Source organism: Schistocerca gregaria, chromosome 5 (genome assembly GCF_023897955.1).
Source record: "Schistocerca gregaria isolate iqSchGreg1 chromosome 5, iqSchGreg1.2, whole genome shotgun sequence".
NCBI lineage: Eukaryota > Metazoa > Arthropoda > Insecta > Orthoptera > Acrididae > Schistocerca > Schistocerca gregaria.
In genome coordinates, this window is record NC_064924.1 from 481,626,492 (window position 1) to 481,647,891 (window position 21,400).

Consider the following 21,400-nt stretch of genomic DNA (forward strand, 5'->3'; position numbering starts at 1 on the left):
CATGGCAGTAACCATGCATCGTCACAGAAAATTAACAGGGTAACAAAATATTATGGTTTTACCAAGCTTATTTAATGTTTGCTTCAAAATTGGAGATTTTATGTGGATATCTAGGGACAGCCCAGGCGAAGGAAATACCAAAGAAATGTTTCAGCACAAGGAAGTGTTGTTCAACCAGTGGTGCCGGCTAACACAAGGAATTTCCTTCATGCCAATGATCTGGCATTAGCGAGTCAAGGGAAATCTTTTGAAAATGTTGAAACCCACCTGAAAGACGCATTGAGAGAGTTGGATGCCCATTATTCTAAGAGCCACTTCGTCCAGACTCAGCTTTGTGCGTTTAATCTTAAGCACAATAAGAGACGTAGCAAACTTATCACAAGGCAAGGGATACAGCTACTAAATACGACTCATCCAGAATATTTGGGAATCACGATGGATCGTACTCTTTACATACAAGCAGTAGTGTGAGAATTCGAGAATGAAGGTTGAAGCTAGAAATAATATCCATTGCAGGATCACTGGTAACACGTGGGAGGGGCTCTCTACCACATACTTAGAGAAGTACGACGCTAATACTCCTGTGTGTTCGTGTCCAGTCTAGTACAAATCCACCCACGCAACACAGTTGACAAGACGCTAAACGAAACGTGTAAGCTTCTTACAGTTTGTTTGAAATCTCCACCACTTGTAAGAATCTACCAACTCTCTTATATAGCGCCACCAGATATTAGTCGTGAAATAGCTGCCAAGGCAGAGAGAACAAATGAGTCTCATCAGGAAAACCGTAGGTAGCATAGGCACGTTCCAGCAGTCCCCAAGGTTGAGGTCCAGAAGTAGTTTCCACTTCAGTCTTGGAAGCAGCAGCAGCTACAACAAGAAAACGATTGTGAATTTCTCGACTTGAGAATAACTCTACCTGGTCTCTCTCTTCGGAAACGCTCCCACCTGAGTCTGGACAGAATTGTATCGACTGGAGGTCTCACAACCGCCTTCGTGAAACTATAGAGCATGTCGCCCTGCATCTTGCACGGATCATCGTATTCTGCTTGCGGTTCCGAGTGCAATTGACGATTTTGGTCAACAGTGCAGATTGCTAATTTTTTCTTTCATTTATTTTAATGGCATTTAAAATGTATTGTTTGTTTCTGACAAGAGAGACTATAAACAGAAGTGTGCTGCAACAAAGTGAGGAAGAATGGGAACTAGCGATGTCTTAAAGACAAAAGCTGCCCACGGGTTGGGGAAAAAAAGGTAACGCTTCTCTGGCTTCCGGCTTCGCATGGCTGTTGCGCCCAGGTGGTCAGGCATTCATTTCACTGCGTGCCTGCTCTGGACGCGGAGGGCCCGCAGAAAGCGAAAAGCCGCATCACGTGGCATGTCAGCGTTCCGCCCTTCCGCCACCGCCTTCCGTTACACCGCGTCCGTCCACCCTAGCGGCTGTTGCTCCTGCTTGCGTTTTCCTTCTACACGCATGCATTCTCACATTCCCTCTGCGACGTCTCGGTATAAACTTCTGTAGAACGTTGGACGTTGCTGAACCACTGCTGTACAGCCGCGTGCGTCGTTTGTAAACCGTAGTAGTGTTAAGAAATTGAGGAGACTTAAACCTAAGCTACGCCCCGCAAACTACTACAAACTGCATGACACATGGTACTTCCCACTGTAGCACTTACAACAACGGCTACTCGTTCCATTCGCGTATCGGACGCGGGAAGAACGACTTTGAACGCCACAGTGCGCGCTGTAATTATCAATCTAATCTTGTCTTCGCGCTCTGTACGGCAGCGATACTTTGGGGCCTGTAGTAATACCTAGGTTCACCAGTTAGTGCTGTTTCTTGCAACTTTGTAGGCGGCCGATGTGGCCGAGCGGTTCTAGGCGCTTCAGTCTGGAACCGCGCGACCGCTACGGTCGCAGGTTCGAATCCTGCCTCGGGCATGGATGTGTGTGATGTCCTTAGCATAGTTAGGTTTAAGTAGTTCTAAGTTCTAGGGCACTGATTACCTCAGATGTTAAGTCCCATAGTGCTCAGAGCCATTTTGAACCATTTGCAACTTTGTAAGTAGGGTTTGACTGGATAGTTTGTGTCTATCTTTCAAGCGTCTACCAATTCAGGGTTTCGAACATTTTAGTTATATTCTCTTATACATCCAACAATCCTCTGACCTTCCGCACCGCGCACCTTTATACATGCCCTACACTGATGAGGCAAAAAAATTAGGACCATTTGCATAGCAGCGTGTTGGTGCTCTTTGGAATGCAACATTTCTGCGTGACATAGATTCGACGTGTCCTTAGGTTTCTATATATTACGGGCTGGTAATTGTAGGCGCGGAGCTGGTGTCCGGTTCCGTCCAAGATGTCTCATCGGGTCCAGATCGAGAGAAATTTGTACTCAATACTTCAGCGTGATATCGCTATCTTGGTACTCAATCCACTGTAGGATGTGACACAGGCAGTTAACCCTGCTGGAAGATGCCATAATGTCGGGGAAGAGTTCAAGCATTAAGGGATGCAGTGATGTGCAATAGTGTTCACGTAGTTCACAGCTGTTACGGTACCTCCGATTACTACCATAGGCCCCCCGTAGCATCATACTGCCCCATCAGCCTGCGTCCTTAGCGCGATGCATGTTTCGAGCAGCCAGTCGCCTGGTTGACTGTATATCCGGGCACGACCATCGAGCGATTCACGCGACCAGGCGTAAAGTTTCCCCGAATCCACGGTCGAATCTCGGTGCTCCCTTGCCCACTCCAATAATAGACGATGTCGGTGGTCAGCTTGGGAATATTATCGGCAGATGTTGAGGAGCCTCGTTTTCAACAGTGTGCGCTAAACAGTGTGCTTGTGCTTGCATCAGCATTGTACTCTGTCGTCAGTTCACCCACAGCTCTTACCCTGCTCTGCAGAGCGGGAAATCCTCCGACCTCCCACTTTCTGCGACGAGGCGTGGACGTCAGAAACCTTGTCGCCCACTCGTCATTTCACTGTCTTTCAAGCACTTTCTGTAGATGTTCAGGACAGCAGCACGCGCGGACAGCTTCGCTGTTTTCCAGATTCTCGTTACCAGGCGTTGGGTCATAACATTCAGCCATCTTTCAGAGTCGCATATATCAATGAATTTCGCCATGAGCAGTCCCTGTAGTCTCTGCTAAGTTCATATAGTACTTCCCTTATCGAATCATGTTCCTGCAACGTCATCAGGCTGCATTCAGTCTCCCAGTGGGCTGTACGAACAGCTCTAACCATTTGAAAGGGTAGTACAAACGCACTTCACGATCTGTGCATTGTGCAACAGCGGTGGTTGACCGAACATCATGAAGGGACAAAATCCGGGCATGTGTTGCACCAGATGTGTCATCAAAGACCATTGGGCACCGTCTCCTTGCAGCAGGATTAAGATCACGTGAGCCTCTGGCCAGACTAACATTGACAACCATGACACCATCAAGCATGGCTATTCTGGTGACCTGGAAGAGTTGACTGGAGAGTGCAATGGCGCTCTCTTACTTTCAGTAATGATAGTAAGCTCTGTCTGTACGCGAGTGATGGACGTACGCGGATACGGCGTAGACCCGATAAGCGGCCTGTTCCGGAGTGCATTCGCCCACGACACTCAGGTCCAGTACGAGCCTTCATGGTGTGGGGTGCCATCAGTCACAACTCGCGGTCACATTTGATACGAGGGCTGTCCAGAAAGTAAGTTACGATCGGTCGCGAAATGGAAACGACTATGAAAATACGATAAAGCTTTGCAAAGATGTGTTGGGCAGTGTCTCTAGTATGATTCTAGGTAGAATTTTGTCGCTCTTTTCATTCCTGAGCTCTTAGTGAGCGCGTAATAGAAAATAGTGCCCCCCGCCAAGTAAGAGGGCCTGGTGAGAATTTTCCCCTGAAGCTATGCAACCAACATTACGTAACTGTAGTGCGGATTCTTCTTGAAGACATTTCTCAACCTCATTCTGCAGGGGCAATGAAGATGTTCCTGCATCGTTTCAATTGGAAATGTTCGGTTACCCACAATACAGCCCGTAATTGTCTGAGTTTCATCTTTGCTCAAACGAACCGCTAGCTATGAAGACAACATTTTGGCACAGACAACGAGCTGTAGGCCAGCGTAGAGAATTGGCGGAAAGCACTGGCGGCTGTCTTCTATGATGAGGGAATTGGAAAGTTGGTACAACGCTACGACGAATGTCTGAGTCAGAAAAGCGACTACGTAGAGAAATAACTAAAAGGTGAAGCTAACTGTTAAAATGAAACATTTCTGATTTTCACTGTGATTTTCATTTCGCGATCAATCGCAACTTACTTTCTGGACAGCCCTCGTATTTCGTATTTCTGCAAGAATAGGTAATCAGCACCCTCTACATTGCCCACGTGGTTACCTCGTGGTATTCACTATGGTTAACACACTGGACTGGCCGCCGGGAGGACAACGGTTCAAACCCTCGTGAGGCCATCCTGATTTAGGTTTTCTGTGATTTCCCTAAATCGCTTCATGCAAATGCCGGGATGCTTCCTTTGAAAGGGCATGGCCGACTTCCTTCCACATCCTTCCCTAATCCGATAGGACCGATGACCTCGCTGTTTGGTCCCTTCCCCCACCGTATCAACCAACCAACCAACCAACCCGTGATGCTGCCATTTCTTCGATTAGAAGGCGATTTGCTGTTTCAGCACTACAGTTCACATCCACATACTGCTTCTGTGACGCAACGTGTTCTTCATGGTGTAAAATTGCTGCCCTGTCCAACCAGATCACCAGATCTCTAGGCCAGTTGAACACGTATGGGAAGTAGAAACTTGCTTGTTCTCGAGAGCCAGCGAGAAACATTGCCGAGTTGCAAGAAAAGCTGCAAGGTGCTTGGGACAATCTATCCCTGAATGTCATTTGGCACTTTTATGAGTGTGTTTGCATGCGAGAATACACGCTTACGTTGCCGCGAGAGAGAGATAGAGATTTTTTTGGGGGGGGGGGGTACTGATACGAATTTTAATGCATCCTTTACTGTGGCAAGCATGTTTTATTTAGTTCGAATTTATCTTTTATTGTCCCACATATATGAACTACCCGTCACGTCATTTGCCAATTAATCGACCTTGCGAGGAGGTTGCATTTTTCATTTTTTAAATTTTATTCCTCTTCCGGCAGTGTGTATCGCCTGACCTTTCCTAGAACGGACAGTCTATGAATTTAAGCAGTAAATCTCTCCGCGATAAACAATTTACCGTCTACCACTAGGGTTTGTGGTGCACTCCTGTAACGCTATCGCGTTCACTACATGACACAGTGACGAAGCATGCCACTCTTCCTTGCATCTTCCCTACCTCCTCTATTAACCCGACCCGGTATGGGGCACAGACTGATGAGCAATACTCTAAAATCGGTCTTTTGATGGATGTCTTTCGTAGATGTTTCTTTCTCTTGCAACAAGAAAAAATAGTCATTTTCCGCTACAAATAAACATAAATAAAATTGTAAATTTAAAATAAACATTGGCCTAATTTTTACAGAGTTTCTTCAAAATGTATGAGTGAGACTGCACAACAAAGAAAACGATCTTATAAAAAAAGCTGCTTTTATACGAAAAGTAAAACGCTATCCAAAAGACTAACATTAGAAATGGATGTAACCTTGCGTCAATTCAGATAACACGATTTTCTTTAGAGGTATAGCATACGGCATGAAATCTCACAGTGTGAACGCAGGCGCGCTGGATGAAAATTCGAGAACTATCCGATTACACCCGGCTGAGTCGTACAATGGTCCCGACACGTAGACTACAATATTGTAGTAGTTCTCGGATGTGTAGCAGTCGAAACATTTGATTTATCCAAAACTCTCTTCTTGGTGCCTTGTGGTTCTCTGTTCTCCGTATCCCTATCTTTATATCTAAATACACTAAAGACTCACTGTATTGGTTACATTATTGTTTATTTATCACGTTGACTGCCGTACGGTTAGTGATGAACATTTTGCCGCCGGTCCAGACTAGGCACAAGGCGACGTGCGGTTCTCCTGTGACCACTGCGCCGGCTGCCACACGGCAGTCAACCTTTGAAATAAGTACCGGTTTCAGCTTTGCAGGTATCTCCTATCTAGTTTAGTTTCACAGTATCTGTTGCCAAATACCAGTTTTGATACACAAGGAATATTTGACTGATTACAGAGAACTGTGCTAATTGCAGGTTAGGTAAGCCGTTAGGTATCTGAACAATAATTAGCACATAAGAAACAATTTTTATTAGTGCTTGACAAAAGATAGGTAACATACAATGCTTCTTTTGTTTGGTGACGCCCACGGCACAGTTAAAGCTGTGCGATGTGCTACGTTTTACTGTACGCTATCCAGTCCAGTAAAATGAAGTATGTTGCCTCAGAAACTCTAAAATACACTGAAGCTCCGAAGATACTGGTATAAGCATGCATATTCAAATAGAGATAGTTGTAAACAGGCAGAATACGGCGCTGCGGCCGGCAACGCCTATGTAAGACAAGAAGTGTCTGGCGCAGTTGTTACATCGGTTACTGCTGCCAGAATGGCAAGTTATCAAGATTTAAGTGAGTCCGAACGTGGTGTTACAGTCGGCGCACGAGCGATGGGGTACAGCATCTCCGACGTAACGAAGTCAGAATTTTCCCGTACGACAATTTCACGAGTGTACCTCGAATATCAGGAATACGATAAAACATCAAATCTCAGATATTGCTGCGGCTGGAAAAAGGTCCTGCAAGAACGGGACCAAAAACCGCTGAAGAGAATCGTTCAACGTGACAGAAGTGCAAGTCTTCCACAAATTGCTGCAGATTTCAATGCTGGGCCATCAACAAGTGTCAGCGTGCGAACCATTCAAGTAAACAGCCGGAGGCCCACTCGTGTAGCCTTGATGACTGCACGACACAAAGCGTTACACCTCGCCTGGGCCCGTCAACACCGACATTGGACTGTTGATGACTGGAAACATGTTGACTGGTCTGAGTCTCGTTTCAAATTGTATCGACCGGATGGATGTGTACGATTATGGAGACAACCCCATGAATCCATGGACCCTGTGTGTCAGCAGGGTACTGTTCAAGCTGGTGGCGGATCTATAATGGTGGGGGCCTGTGCAGTTCGAGTGATGAGGGCCCCCAGATTCGTCTAGGTACGACTCTGACAGGTGATACGTATGAAAGCATCCTGTCTGAACATCTGCATCAATTCATGTCCATTGTGCATTCCGACGGACGTGGGCAATTCCAACAGGACAATGTGACACCTCACACGTCCAGAATTGCTACAGAGTGGCTCCAGGAACAGTCTTGTGAGTTTAAACACTTCCGCTGGCCACCAGACTTCCCAAATGTGAATATTATTGAGCATAGCTGGGATGCCTTGGAAAATGTTGTTCAGAATAGATTACCAGTCCCTGGTACTCTTACGGATCTGTGGACAGTCCTGCAGGATTCATGGTGTCACTTCCCTCCCAGCATTTAGCAGGTGTACCAGTTTCTTTGGCTCTTCAGTGTATTTTACAAATGCTTACTAGATAAAAATCGTTCTAAACTGTATGCAGTGACTACAGTTTGCTTTCGTGGAAGATAATTCATTAACAAATGTTTGGCGATGGTGTGACAAGTTGTTGTGCATCACTTATTTGTATTCTGTGCTGCAGTCGTGTTACGGATGACAGTTACTGGCTATCTGTGAACGAAACAATTACATATTGAGACAGTTTGTAAAACGAGCTATCTGTCTTCAGTGAATCGGATATTCTACTTCAAAATTTTACGCTACATAGATTTCATTGTCGTGGTCGTCATTTAATAGTACCAGTATTGCTTGCCACCTTTCTTTGTCCTGTGTGATTCATGTAATTAACGGCATACCTAATTGCAGTTGCCACAATGATCTGAAATTAGTCGAACAGTCCTTTGAACCAGAATAACTCTATGGGGACGGATACTGAAAACTGTATGTGCTAAGAGACCCTAAACTAGAAATTCTGATTTTGGCTGCAAACGCGAAATCGGTTATTTGTTTATATAAATCAAAATGAGGCCACTACTATGAATTCTACAGCGTAGCGTGGTATTCTTCCTTCCTAGTTACTTGTGATATGTGTCTCAATCATATTAGTAAACCGATTCATTTATTGAAGATTTACTTAAATTTGAACAATCACGGGATCTGTGTAAGTTGTTTTAAAGATCTGCACCTACTGAGCACATAGCTTTTTCATGGCAACAGGTTGTTGTTATCACGATTTCTCGCTGCCATCCATTCCGTTCGACTGGCAGAAGCTCAAAACTGTATAGGGATGAATAGTGATACTGCCTTTGCAGACATTGAACTATACCTCAATAAATATAGTTCAGTTGCGTAAAGCGTGTCCTCGAACGAAAGGAGAGATATAGTTGTCAAATACTTTGTTATAGCCTTACCAAAACAAGCAGATCCTGTATCGTCGGGAGCACAGCAGAGTACAGAGCTTCGTTTATGAGTTGTAAAAAGCTTCTAATACCAAAAAATGCCTGTTTTTTATTTACTGTTTGCATTTTAGTGTGAATTCTTAAATTTCTTGCGTATTTGTTTATGTAGTAGCAGCAGTACCACGCTTTTGTATCTATGTAGTGTATATTTGCGCCGCCTTTAGTGTAGGTAGGGACTGAGGTTGCTGTGTGTAGATGTGAGCTGAGTTGACGACCCTTCACTCAAAGCTCCAGGGAGTGCTGCGATGTCTTTCGTAGATGTTTCGTCCTCTTGCAACAGGACAAAAATCGTAGTCATTTTCCGCTGCAAAGAAACGTGAATAAAATTGTAAATTTAAAATAAACATTGGCCTATTTTTTTGCGAAGAGTTTCTTCAAAATCGTATGAGAGACTACACTACAAAGAAAGCGCTCTTATAAAAAAAGCTACTTTAATACGAAAAGTAAAACGCTATCCAAAAGACTAACATTAGAAGTGGATGTAGCCTTGCGTCATTCAGATAACACGATTTTCTTTAAAGGTGTAGCAGATGGCATGAAATCTCACATTGTGAACGCAGGCGCGGATGAAAATTCGAGAACTGCAGCTTGAGGCTGTTGCCAATGGGTATTGCTTAAATTGAAGGAAATAATGTCTGCGGCAATTGTGAGATTTTTTCGAAATAAATTAATAAAATATGGCAGTGCGCCATGGTAATATTACCGATGACGATATTACCGATGACAGCGTCAAGGAAACGGAGTTATTAAACTCAATTTTCCGAAATTCCTTCACCAAAGAATAGGTAAATATTACAGCATTCTAATCAAGAACTGTTGCCAACATGGGTAACTTAGCAGCAGATATCCTTGGTGTAGGAGAATTGTTTAAATCACTTAGTAAAGGCAAGTCTTCCGGTCCAGATAATATACCACTTAGGTTCCTTACATAGTAAGCTGATAGGATAGCGCCATACTCAGCAGGCGTATACAACCGCTCTCTCGAGGAACCAGCCGTGCCAAAACACTGGAAAGTTGTGCAGGTCACACCAATAGTCAAGAAGGGGAGTAGAAGTAACTGGTTCAAATGACTCTGAGCACTTTGGGACTTAACTGCTGAGGTCATCAGTCCCCTAGAACTTAGAACTATTTAAACCTAACTAACCTAAGGACATCACACACATCCATACCGGCGGTAGGATTCGAACCTGCGACCGTAGTGGTCGCGCGGTTCCAGACTGAAGCGCCTAGAACCGCTCGGCCACTCCGGCCGGCTAGAAGTAACTAATCCGATTGATTACAGATCGATGCCACTGATGTCGACTTGCAGTAGGATTGTAGAACATATACCGTGTTCCAACCAGTGGCGGATACAGAAAATCCTCAAGAAGGGGACGCTAAAGATATCTTGTGCTATCTTTACTTTTACCGCAATAAAAAATAGTCGAGTCACATTGCAAAGTTTAAGAAAGTTAGATTTAAATTGGTTATACACATGTACAAGACAATGCCATCTTATGGTATAAAAATGTTACACTTGTGGTACTCTTCCTTTAATGACATATTCTATGCGCCTATTCTTCCGGGCAAATTGGTTAATTACATCGTCGTACATTGTTGTGGAAGTTTTGACGAAGTGCTGGGCTCTGTCTGCACATGTGGTGGTGTTTTTGCGGCTGAATGATGACCGAAATATTCAGATGTTTGTACTTTTCTTTTTCTTATTACATAACGGTATATTTTATTATATTGCTACGACGAAGATCAATTAGATACCAATTATTGTCGAATAAACCCTTTATTCGCGCTGAAAAATGCAACACTAGTACACTTGGTAGTAAAACACACACGGTCACACTCCGTGTGTTTCTAATATCACTAAGCACAACACTGACGGAAGTACGTGGGAATAGCCAATAATTGCAGTTGTTCACTTTTCATCACTTCCAAGTTAATCGCGACGATTGTAGCTATCAAGCTGACTACCTGACAGCGACTTTCCTTCCCTTATATATGTGGTTCGGTTTGTTTGAGAACATTCGCTGCCAGAATGTTCACTTCCAGACTTTCATGGAGTGTGAACAAATCTTCACACTTGCACTTACTACAACTTGTTCACTCTTCAGTCTTGATATTTCTGCTTCTGAATGTAAACTAGCTTCCTATTCGGCGAATAGTCCGTATTTATAACGAACGTTACGTATTGAAGGTTCTCTGCACAAAAAACGTTGAATATTCGGGACTTTTCTCGAACAGATGCCAAACAGGATAAAGTATCGACATCACTAGAATGGCCGCAACTTTTCTCCTAGTGATGCGTTAGCTATCTATGTGCCAGACATAAACATAAAATACTTCGACGCAGACTCGCGTGCTACATGGGAAAGTACAACTAACTCTACTCTATAACTCGAGTCAGTAGAGTCGGCTGACGAAAGAAACGAACGAGTAGCGTGCGGGCTGAGTGGCAGGGGCTGCGCAGGTCGCAGTGGCCCCCATTGGCAAGCCAGACACCCCCTCCCCCCGCGCCACCGTTCCTCACAGTGGCGAGACGCAATCAGAGTGCTTGCCTGTGGAGTATTGCTTCAGTTGCGGGAGCCTGTATTCGTGATTTTCTATCACAAAGGTTGCAGTACATAGTAATCGACGGACACCACCCAATAAAAGTGCTAACCCTCGTTCCACAAGTGTTACAGGCTCTCTGCTGTTACTAATCTACATACACGATATAAGAGACAATCTTTGTAACCCTCTTACATCGTTTGCAGATGATATGATTTACCGTTTAGTAAACTCGTGAGAAGACAAAACTAATCGCAAAATTATTTAGGAAAAGTGCGAGGTCATCCACATGAGTACGAAAAGTATTCCGTTAAATTTCGATTATACGATAAATCACAAATTAAAAGGCTGTGAGTTCAACGACATACCTAGAAATTACAATCACGAACGGCTGACAGTGGAACGATCAGCAGGCTAACGTTGTGGGGGAAGACATACCAAAGACTGTATTTTGACAGAACACTTGTAAGAGGGAACATTTCTACTGAAGAGACTGCCTACACTACGTTTGTCCGTGCTCTGGATGAGTACTGCTATGCGGTATGGGACCCTTACTATATGGGACTGACGGAGAAGATCGAAAAAGTCCAAATGAAGGGCAGCTCGTTTTGTATTAGCGCGGGTTAGGGGAGAGTGTGCCACAGATATGATAAGCGAGTTGGGACGCCAAGCATTAAAACAAAGGCTTTCCTCGTTGCGGCGAGATATTTTCACGTAGTTTCTATCACCAACTTTCTCCTGTGAATGCGAAAAAATTTTACTGTCAGCGACCTACATATGGAGAAATGATCATCGCAATAAAATAAATCAGAACCTACACAGAAATATTTGTGTGTTCATTTTTCATGCGGACTGTTAGAGCGGAACAATAGAGAAATAGTCTGAAGGTGGTAGGGTACAAATAACCCTCTGCCAGGCAGTTAAGTGTGAATTGCAGCATAGTCATGTAGATGTACAGGGTGATTCAAAAAGAATGCCACAACGTTAGGAATTTAAAACTCTGCAACGACAAAAGGCAGAGCTAAGCACTATCTGTCGGCGAATTAAGGGAGCTATAAAGTTTCATTTAGTTGTACATTTGTTCGCTTGAGGCGCTGTTGACTAGCGTTAGTTGATGCTAAGCTGGCGACCGCTCAACAGAAAGCTTTTTGTGTTATTGAGTACGGCAGAAGTGAATCGACGACAGTTGTTCAGCGTGCATTTCGAACGAAGTATGGTGTTAAACCTCATGATAGGTGGTGTATTAAACGTTGGTATAAACAGTTTACAGAGAATGGGTGTTTGTGCAAAGGGAAAAGTTCTGGACGGCCGAGAACGAGCGATGAAATGTAGCACGCATCCAGCAAGCATTTGATTTTTTCTTATGGGGGTATGTTAAGGATATGGTGTTTCGGCCACCTCTCCCAGCCACCATTGATGATTTGAAACGAGAAATAACTGCAGCTATCCAAACTGTTACGCCTGATATGCTACAGAGAGTGTGGAACGAGTTGGAGTATCGGGTTGATATTGCTCGAATGTCTGGAGGGGGCCATATTGAACATCTCTGAACTTGTTTTTGAGTAAAAAAAAATTTTTTTAAAAAACTCTTTGTAATGATGTATAACAGAAGGTTATATTATGTTTCTTTCATTAAATACACATTTTTAAAGTTGTGGTATTCTTTTTGAATCACCCTGTATAATGTAGTACGCTACTAGACTTTCCCGGATGAGGCTTAGGGAACTGTGAGCTAAGAAAAAGTGCATGGATAACCTGGTAGCCTCTTCAGGTATCCTCCATTCGTTCTCGGATAATGAGTGCATCGTGTAATACATCGAAAAGTAATAACGTGAAGGCTGAGTATAAGTATACTGTTTTTTCGTAACAAGAAAACTATCACTTTGGTTTTTCACCCAGTTGCTCGCTGTATTTGAAAACCAATTGTTTCGGTTCAGTACGGTGAGTTGTTAAAGGGCTACGTGATAATAACAGACTTGATAATTTATTCGTTCAGTCATTCATTATGTTCCGTGGAGTCCAGTGTCAAAGAAAATAATTAAAATAAGTAAGTATACTATAGAGAAGTTACTAGTAGATCTACTGAGTGTTACCAAGGTTGCTATGTCATTAATGATATTTCGCGTATAACATTTTAATCAATCTAAGTTTTCATAGAACAGCTGCAGATTTATTACTCATCGAATTAAAAAACGGATGCTTTGAAGAAAGGAAATCTTCCTACGCTTTGCACAGCGCAGCTACTGTTGATATAGAAGTTTAGTCAGTGCATACTTCAGGCGTAGGAAGATGTATTAGAATCCGTAAGTCTAATCTAATCTAATTCAACTCACAGTTCATTAACTGAAGTCCTTTCTTATTTGTTTAATGATCCACTCACACGATTTCCTTTAATGTGCCAATTTGTGACCTTGCCCTTGGTTCACTGAAACTACACTATGTTTATGGCATTCTTTGCCATCTCCCTTGTCATGTATTGGTTCTATTCATGCAATAGGCTTCTTATTCTGTGGTATCCGGAATACTTGCGACAAAATTGCCTCTCTTCCTGACCACCAAGGTTGCTGCTTCTCCACTGTTCCTTTCGTCAGGTCTGTGTTCTGCACTTCAATCTTCAAAACATTTTCTTCTCGTGAGCCTATTAATATGACATCACAGAGGCTCTCATTCATTCCTTTCTGTTTGTTGCTCAAAATCTTTGTCCCTTGCTTCTTTATTTACATATGATACTCTATCACTTCTTATTTCTTCTGAATCCACTTTGTGGAGGCCACTGTTCTGTCAGATTCTGCCTGGATTCCTACTGATACCTCTGGTGTCACACTTAACCATTGTAAACTATTTCTCTCGGCTGCCTAATGTCAATTCCATGCGGACTCTGCTCATCTCTCCATGGCTCTCCCCCAATGTGCCATTTTGGTTCGAGTTTTCTCTTTAACCATACTGGGCTGCCCCTGACTGATAGCATTGCATAATCTAGGATTGCTATTTGATGGCCTTGCATACTCGACAAGTGTTGCGAAGCAGAGCCAGCTGAGCTTTCTATAGCAACAACCAATACACAATATGCTAGTGCGACAGGAACCTCTCTTCACTTGGTACCACGGAAGTGTTTGAGCACATGCCTCAATCCCTAAATGAACATAGCCTGGAGCGTATAAGTACTCAACCATTTGTGTACTAAAATACTTCATCCTACACCACAAGCCTGTGACACCCAGAACAACATCCTAGAATGTAGTATGGGGTCTGCTGTTCAACCATGGGATGGGGCAGCCTGCCCTGAGTCATGAAAGCAGCTGCCGCCAGAGCAGAGAGCCACCTGCTTACTGGAGGGAGGTCACGACCACCTCCACGGTATCATCAGCTGCATTGCCACACATTAATCACAGTCACAGCAGGAGACATTGCTGACAGTAGCAACTGAGTGATACCATGCATAGCCCCACTCTTTGCACTGTCAGCAGTTCCATGTGTGTATTGCTTTGCGTGAGAGGCAACTGGTCCCCTCCACCAAGATGTTCCTGATGTACAATGACCTGTAACTGAAATAAGTTAATTAAACAAATCTATTGTCATCCTGATGTCTCATTCTCCATGGGTGATAGGCCTTGGGCCGTCTAACACTGGTCTCAGATCATTGTCATCACCTTCTTAGAGCAACATCAGAACATACAGCGTGTGGTATGATGAGCCCAAAAAATTTTGATTGTATTTTGGTCACGGAGAAAAGGTTTGACATACATGCATTTAATAAAGTAGATTTTATTGCAAGAGAGAACCAGCAGATGTGTCTAGTTTTAGAGGTAATGGAAGTCTTGAGTGGTTAGTCCCTGTTAGATGTAAATGTTACCTTGAGGATCTCGTAGCGCCATGTACGGAACCAGTTCCAGTTAAATGTCATACATGCAATCGTTAAGGGCATATGGCTAGGCAATGCCATGAAGAGCAAAGTGATACTTTGGGCTGGGTCTTTAAGATGAAATACAGATTTATGCTAGTTAGAGCACATGCAGATCCTGAAATAGCACTAGAAAGAACCTTGTATATATTCTTCAATAAGTAATAATGTAAGTTCGACAAATCAAACTATATCCCTGACATGCCTCCTGTTCATAAGATTAACGTTCTGAAATTCTGTATGTTATGAGATGGATAAAACACATTTCATTTCTTCGTCTCCTATAGAGTGAAAAAATACGACCTCGAGAGAGACGCTGTTCTTCTCATGACCACAGTGAAATTTCTAACATGTTGACATTCAGTGAATACGTAAGGTCCGGACGTATTGTGTGAACAACAAGGAAGTGAGATGAGCTTTCTTACATGTTTACCGGCTGCTAGATTAATAAGTACTGTCGGAGCTGTCAATTGTAACCTACCGGTGAATCATACAGCACTCGGTCTTGTCTCCGTCATTTACAAGCCCTAGGAGACTCCTTAATTGCGCCTCAGAAACTGCTACTGTCGTATATTGGATAATGTTTCCTTGCCTCCTTACCTCAACCCTCCCCCCTCTCCGCCCCCCTCCCCCCGTTTACACACACACACACACACACACACACACACACACACACAAAATATTCTCTCTGGCAATTAGTGTGCATGTGGCTTCCGTTTGCTGCTTGATGGAGCTGCAAGTTGCTTGAAGTAAAAAAAGAATCGATTAGATGTTGCTTCCTTCGATTTTGAAAGTGCCTTAACCAGCCAATTATGTGTCGAAACAAGGACTATTCGGCATTTTTCATAGATAAGAATCATATTGCCCGAAGTGAAAGAATCAACAAGTGATGGAAAGAAATCTTAGGACCAAATTAAAATTGAATCCACGGCATTTGGCTGGCTTTGTGTATTGTGTCTGGGTAGCTCAGTCGGTTGGGGGTTGAACGCAAAAGGCAAAGTTTTGTGTTCAAGTCCTGGTCAGGCACAAAACTTTAATCGTTAATCTGTCAGGAAGTTTAATAAAACAGTACAATCCGCTGCAGAGCGAAAAATTCGTTTTAAATGCGTTGCTTCTGCCGCTGTGATCCTGCTTTGCGTCCCGCTATTCCGGTGATCTTACGCACCCCCCCCCCCCCTCTCTCTCTCTCTCTCTCCCCTTCCCCCAATCTCTTTGAAGAGGAGAGGCGAAGGATGAAGAACCTAGAGAAGTGCGCAGTTGCCCGTAACACGCGCGCTGGGCTGCGTGAGTCATCGCCTTCCTGCAGACAAGTATTTTCCGACAGGGCTCTCTGCCCAGAATCACGGCTGCCGGACGGAAGCTGTTCAGATGCTCAGATAGCCAGAATCGCGCTTATCTTGGCCCAATTGTCAAGTTGCTGCATTTTATCAGGAAGTGAGTGCACTTCTGGAAGCGTGGCCCCGGCCTAATATACACGACCTTCAATAGTCTTATTTGCTTCTGCTTGTGATGCTTTTCCCTAACATAAGTGTTCGAGCAGTTCTCAGACTCTGTGGATGCTAGCTGCTCCTAACTCTAATGAAAACGCCAAAAAAAGATAAAAATAAGAAACAAATAATCAGAAAAGCAGTTTCCTTGTCGATTAACAGAACACAGCCTCTGTAGTGTACGGTTATTGTTTTAGACGATAAAGTCTTAAAGTGATGGTTAGGTTCCTGATAGGTGCAGGGATTTATTTCTGACAATCAAGTTGACATTTCCCTTTCGCAGTGCGTATTGTGTGTGAACGAGGTGAAGAGTAATGTAATTAATGTAATAACAATATAATACAGGCAGGTGCACTGCACAGTCGAGCAAGTAGCCAACTTGCGCGCGCGTACACACACACACACACACACACACACACACACACACACACACACACACACACACAAATTTGTCCCAAATGTAAATTAAAAGTAATTCCAGACACTCGGTTCCGACGAAGATTTTTGGGAGGTTTGTCTTGCCTGTGAGACAAATGGCAGAAATTGAAACACTGTCCTAAATATTCCCAATTGGGACCCATCTGCCCCATTAACGGCTTGCCTCGTATTTGGCAAAAAACATCGGGTTTTCAATGGGTCATATATCGAACACAGCCAGCTCTTCCCTTCAATGTAGAATATGAAACACATTAAAAAATAAATAAATGAATGAATAAAATGTAATCAGTAGCCTGTGAGGCGTCATTGTTTAATATTATTGCGTTTGATCATCGGAGAAGGCTTTCCTACTAATTTTGTCATCCTGAAGACGTAGTTTCTACCCTACATTGTGAGGAGGTTAGAGCTTACAAGAAAGCTGGCTAATAATGAAATGTGATTTATTCATCTGAGCACATACTATTTTCGCGCGCGCGCGCGCGCGCGTGTGTGTGTGTGTGTGTGTGTGTGTGTGTGTGTGTGTGTGTGTGTGTGTGTGAGAGAGAGAGAGAGAGAGAGAGAGATGACTTCCTTTGTTTGGCTACACACATATTGCTCATTATTTTCTTTTGCGTTGCTTGTGCGGTGGGAAAACCCTCTGCAGCCAAAGAGAATATGACACCTGTGCGCTGCATAATGTCTTCTGAGTTTCCCAGTGCCATTCACGGTGTTGTTAATAACAGAAATCTTTTGTATCACCGTTAATACATATACAATTATTTTCCAGAATGAAATATGGATCAAGTAGTTGCTCCTTCGACAACTGTTCTCCATGTCGTCAAGAATATCAGGTGTAGAAGTATTAAACCGGCATTTGGTTGCAATAATTAAACGTCTGTTGTTTGAAAGTGATAAACAATATTTTATTCAAAAAATCTCCATTGCTATTTACACATTCCCCCCCCCCCCCCCCCCCCCCCCGGGCAGGCTATGAATGCTGTGCTTTAAAAGAAAAAAATCGTGTTTTGAAGCGAACCAGTTAGTGAGCCATTTTCGTATAGCGTGCCCCAGCGATGCAAATAGATGATAATTGGACGGAGCCAAGCCTGGAGAATAAGCCACGTGGCCTAGCATTTCCCAACTGTACGTCTCGATCGTTTCCCTGACCCGTTTTGCTGTGTGTGATGGGGCATTATCATGGAGCAATATGACTGTGCTGCTTTTTTTCCATATTCCAGTCGTTTTTCACGTAATGTTCGATTTAAATCGATCATTTGCTGTCGGTAGCGATCAGTGTTAATGCTTTCACCAGGTTTTAGCAGCTCATAATAGATGACACCCTTCTGATTTACAACGCTTAGGATTCTCAAAATACATCAATTTTTCATCACCTGTCATTGTTTGATGGAGAAACGACTTTCTTTTGCATCTGGCGAGCAGCATTTCACAAGTGGTCTTTCGATTCGCTTGCTGTCTTTCATTCAGTTCATGCAGAACCCATTTTCTGCATCTTCCCATAGCTTTCAACCTAAGAGAAACTCCTTTCTGCGTCTCATTCAATTGTTCAGCGAGTTTCCGTTGAGTTTGAGTATCATATCCTGCAAGGCCTGCAGTTCGTTATCTTAGAACGTTTTCGGTGGTTTCCCACGCTCATCGTTTCCCATGTCAAAATCACCACTTTTGAATGTTATAAACTACTCAAAACACCGTGTTTTTCAAGAGCATATTCACCGAAAGCTTCGGGTTTGAAACAGATGACGATGTTCAGAACTTGGGTTACTGTGTTGACATTTGTCGTCAGCCATAACAGAACGCAGATTTCGCTGCAGACGCGGTCTCACTGACGGCTAGTACAATCTATAGGGAAATTACATTTTCATATATCTCCACCTAGTACCCACTAAATCCTTACCATCTTTCCATTTTAGACAAATTGAATTGCACACAACCAATGTGATAATCATCCTTCAGATGTTCTTTAGGACTTTATGGGCCCCAGTTCTACACAACTTCCCTGGAGCCACAATACAGTGGTTCTTTTTTGTGGACAAAGACCTCATCCTGTTGCAGCAAAAAAGTTATGATTCTTAACTATTTTCACAGTGTGGGATGCAACTTGTGATCTAAAATGTTTCCATAAAACTTCATTCATTTGGACATCAGCAAAAATGATGGTCTTTGCATAAACGAGGAACCAACTGCTATCCAAGCCATCATAAAAATGCTTCCAAATTTCATAATTGTTATAGCTCATTTGGAGAGCACTGTTAACTATGTTCTCATCAGTTTATCATGCACCTAACTGAGCACCACATCATGTGAAGGAGCACACCATGAAGCATCCTCCTCAGCCCCACAAATCAATGTTGGCATGCCCCACAATGTGGCCTGGGGATCAGAAAACAGCTATGCTACAGCACAACTTTCACTAATTGGACTCAGTACCCGAGCTACAATTAAACTCTTCTACAATAGCTGGTGAAGATACCTGGTGATTCATTTGTATAGTAAAAGTTAGAATTCAGAGGTCCCTAACTGTAAACTAGTTGGTCTACCAGAGCAGTGGTTTGGTTTAATGCTTGTCTGACAGTCCCATTTCACATTTACGTTCCAAATAGTGGATGTGGGCTCAAGTACTTTGTGTAAAATCTCTGATGGAAGCCTGATCTTGACAGGCAATAAGTGAATACCTTGTTATTATGTACACAGTTATTTCTATTGACACATTTTGATATAAAATTAGTAGAAAGAACATTGACACATTCTACCTATATTTCAGTACTCTCAGGTCACTGGTGTGACATTAAATGTCGAGGGTGCAATAGAGGGTATGAAAATTTTTGACCATTTGGAAGAAAATGTTGTGGCTAAGTGGGCAAGTGCAAGACAGCAAATCCCAAGGTTTGGTGCTCAACTCTCAGTCAGTCTTAGGAATTTTTTCTGTCTTTTATTGCTTATTTCACATTTATGTGCTTTTCATGTGGTGGGTTGCAGCAGCCACCAATTAAATCTTTTATGTGAGCTCTTTAATTCTCTATGGATCATGTCTAGAGGATCTGGACATCATAGAGGGAAGGTGAGGTTAAGAACACAGACACAAAGTTCGAAGTAATACATTGGTATGTTACATTTTGACATTTTGTTCATTGGTCTCTTGGAAAATAGTAGCCCTTGATTTCAGTGACAGTCTTCTGATTTTACTAACCACCTCAGTACTTGACTGCAACTGCTTGGGAAAGCCTTGAGAAACTCAAATGATTCTGGCATAATCAGGTAAAAGATGTATGTATTCTCCACAGATGCAGGTTTTTTCATAGTTTCCAGTAAATTTTGGTGTTCACCGTTTTTGGACTGAACGATCACAAATTTTGTATCATAGATTATGAATGCAGTGATTCAGATTAGTTGGTCAGTGAAAAAAAAAGTGTACTATATTTGGTCATGAATCTTGCTACATGGATGGAATCATTTATGTAGAATTTGTGGAGTAATATGACAGTAATTGGGGAGTCATGTAAATTGGGCAATAATGGTGAAAAATGATAGGATTTCTTGCCAGACATCTGCTTAAGGAATACAGTGAAAGTAGAAAAGTAAAAAGATCCTGCAACCAGTGGTTTCCTGAAGCATTTTATCACCCAAGTTAAATAATGTGCTAATTTTATCAGGAGAATTGTGAATACTACAGCAGTCATGGGTGTTTCTTGTGAACAGTATGTGATAAATCTGTTTCATGATACTTTTTTCTCGTTTTCATTAAAAATTTAAATTCTAACTGACTTGTGATGCTACTTGTCCCAGCTGTAAAATAAAATGCATGATTTCTAATGAATGGAAATAATACCCCTTTGCCTGTATAAGAAGCATCTCTTGCACAGAATGTACTTTTTTAATCATGAAGGTGTTTCCTTACAGAAGAATGTTACCTCATTAGCATGTGATGGTTCATAAATGGTACAAACAAATTTTTGCTGTAGAACCAATAAACTTGTGACCAGTAATTTTCGAAATATAATTACTATATGAAATGCTTTCCTCATATGATAATTTTTATCAGAGAAATTAAAAATTCATACAAAAGAGACAAAATGTATAACCAACTTTGTTTGTGTATCCCATGAAGTCTCGTTGTAAGCTTATTTAACATGAGAAAAGGGGCTGATTCTAATGTCTTTATCAAGTGGATATCATTTGTAATAACAAAACTCAAATAGGTCATTATTGCTCATATTACTTTGTACTACTGTTTGGTATGTTAAGTGGTGATTTGTAACTTTTGGAGTGGTGACTTGGTTTTCACCTCATTGGAAATTTATTAGAGTAAATGCAAAAAACACTATATTATAGAATGCACCACATATGCAACAAATAATGATATACCTCATCAAGAAAATGCATGGCAGCATAAAGAGAAAAATGCCATTACATCAAATTAACAAAGACACTTACGCTTCATGATTTATGAGAATTTTTTGTGTCTGCACATGAATGAAAAATTCTATATGCATAATTCTTTTTGGGTTCTAATAGAAAATTGTATCAGTAAAATTCCTTTCCAGAAGCTCCAAGTCTCTA

General features: G+C 42.4%; 1 protein-coding gene across 1 annotated transcript in view; it reads left to right on the forward strand.

The window, feature by feature from the left end:
• The window catches only part of LOC126273098 (ran-binding protein 9), a 227,914-nt gene that overhangs the window by 140,680 nt on the left and 65,834 nt on the right, over positions 1 to 21,400 (forward strand). The gene's annotated exons all lie outside the window — the stretch shown is intronic.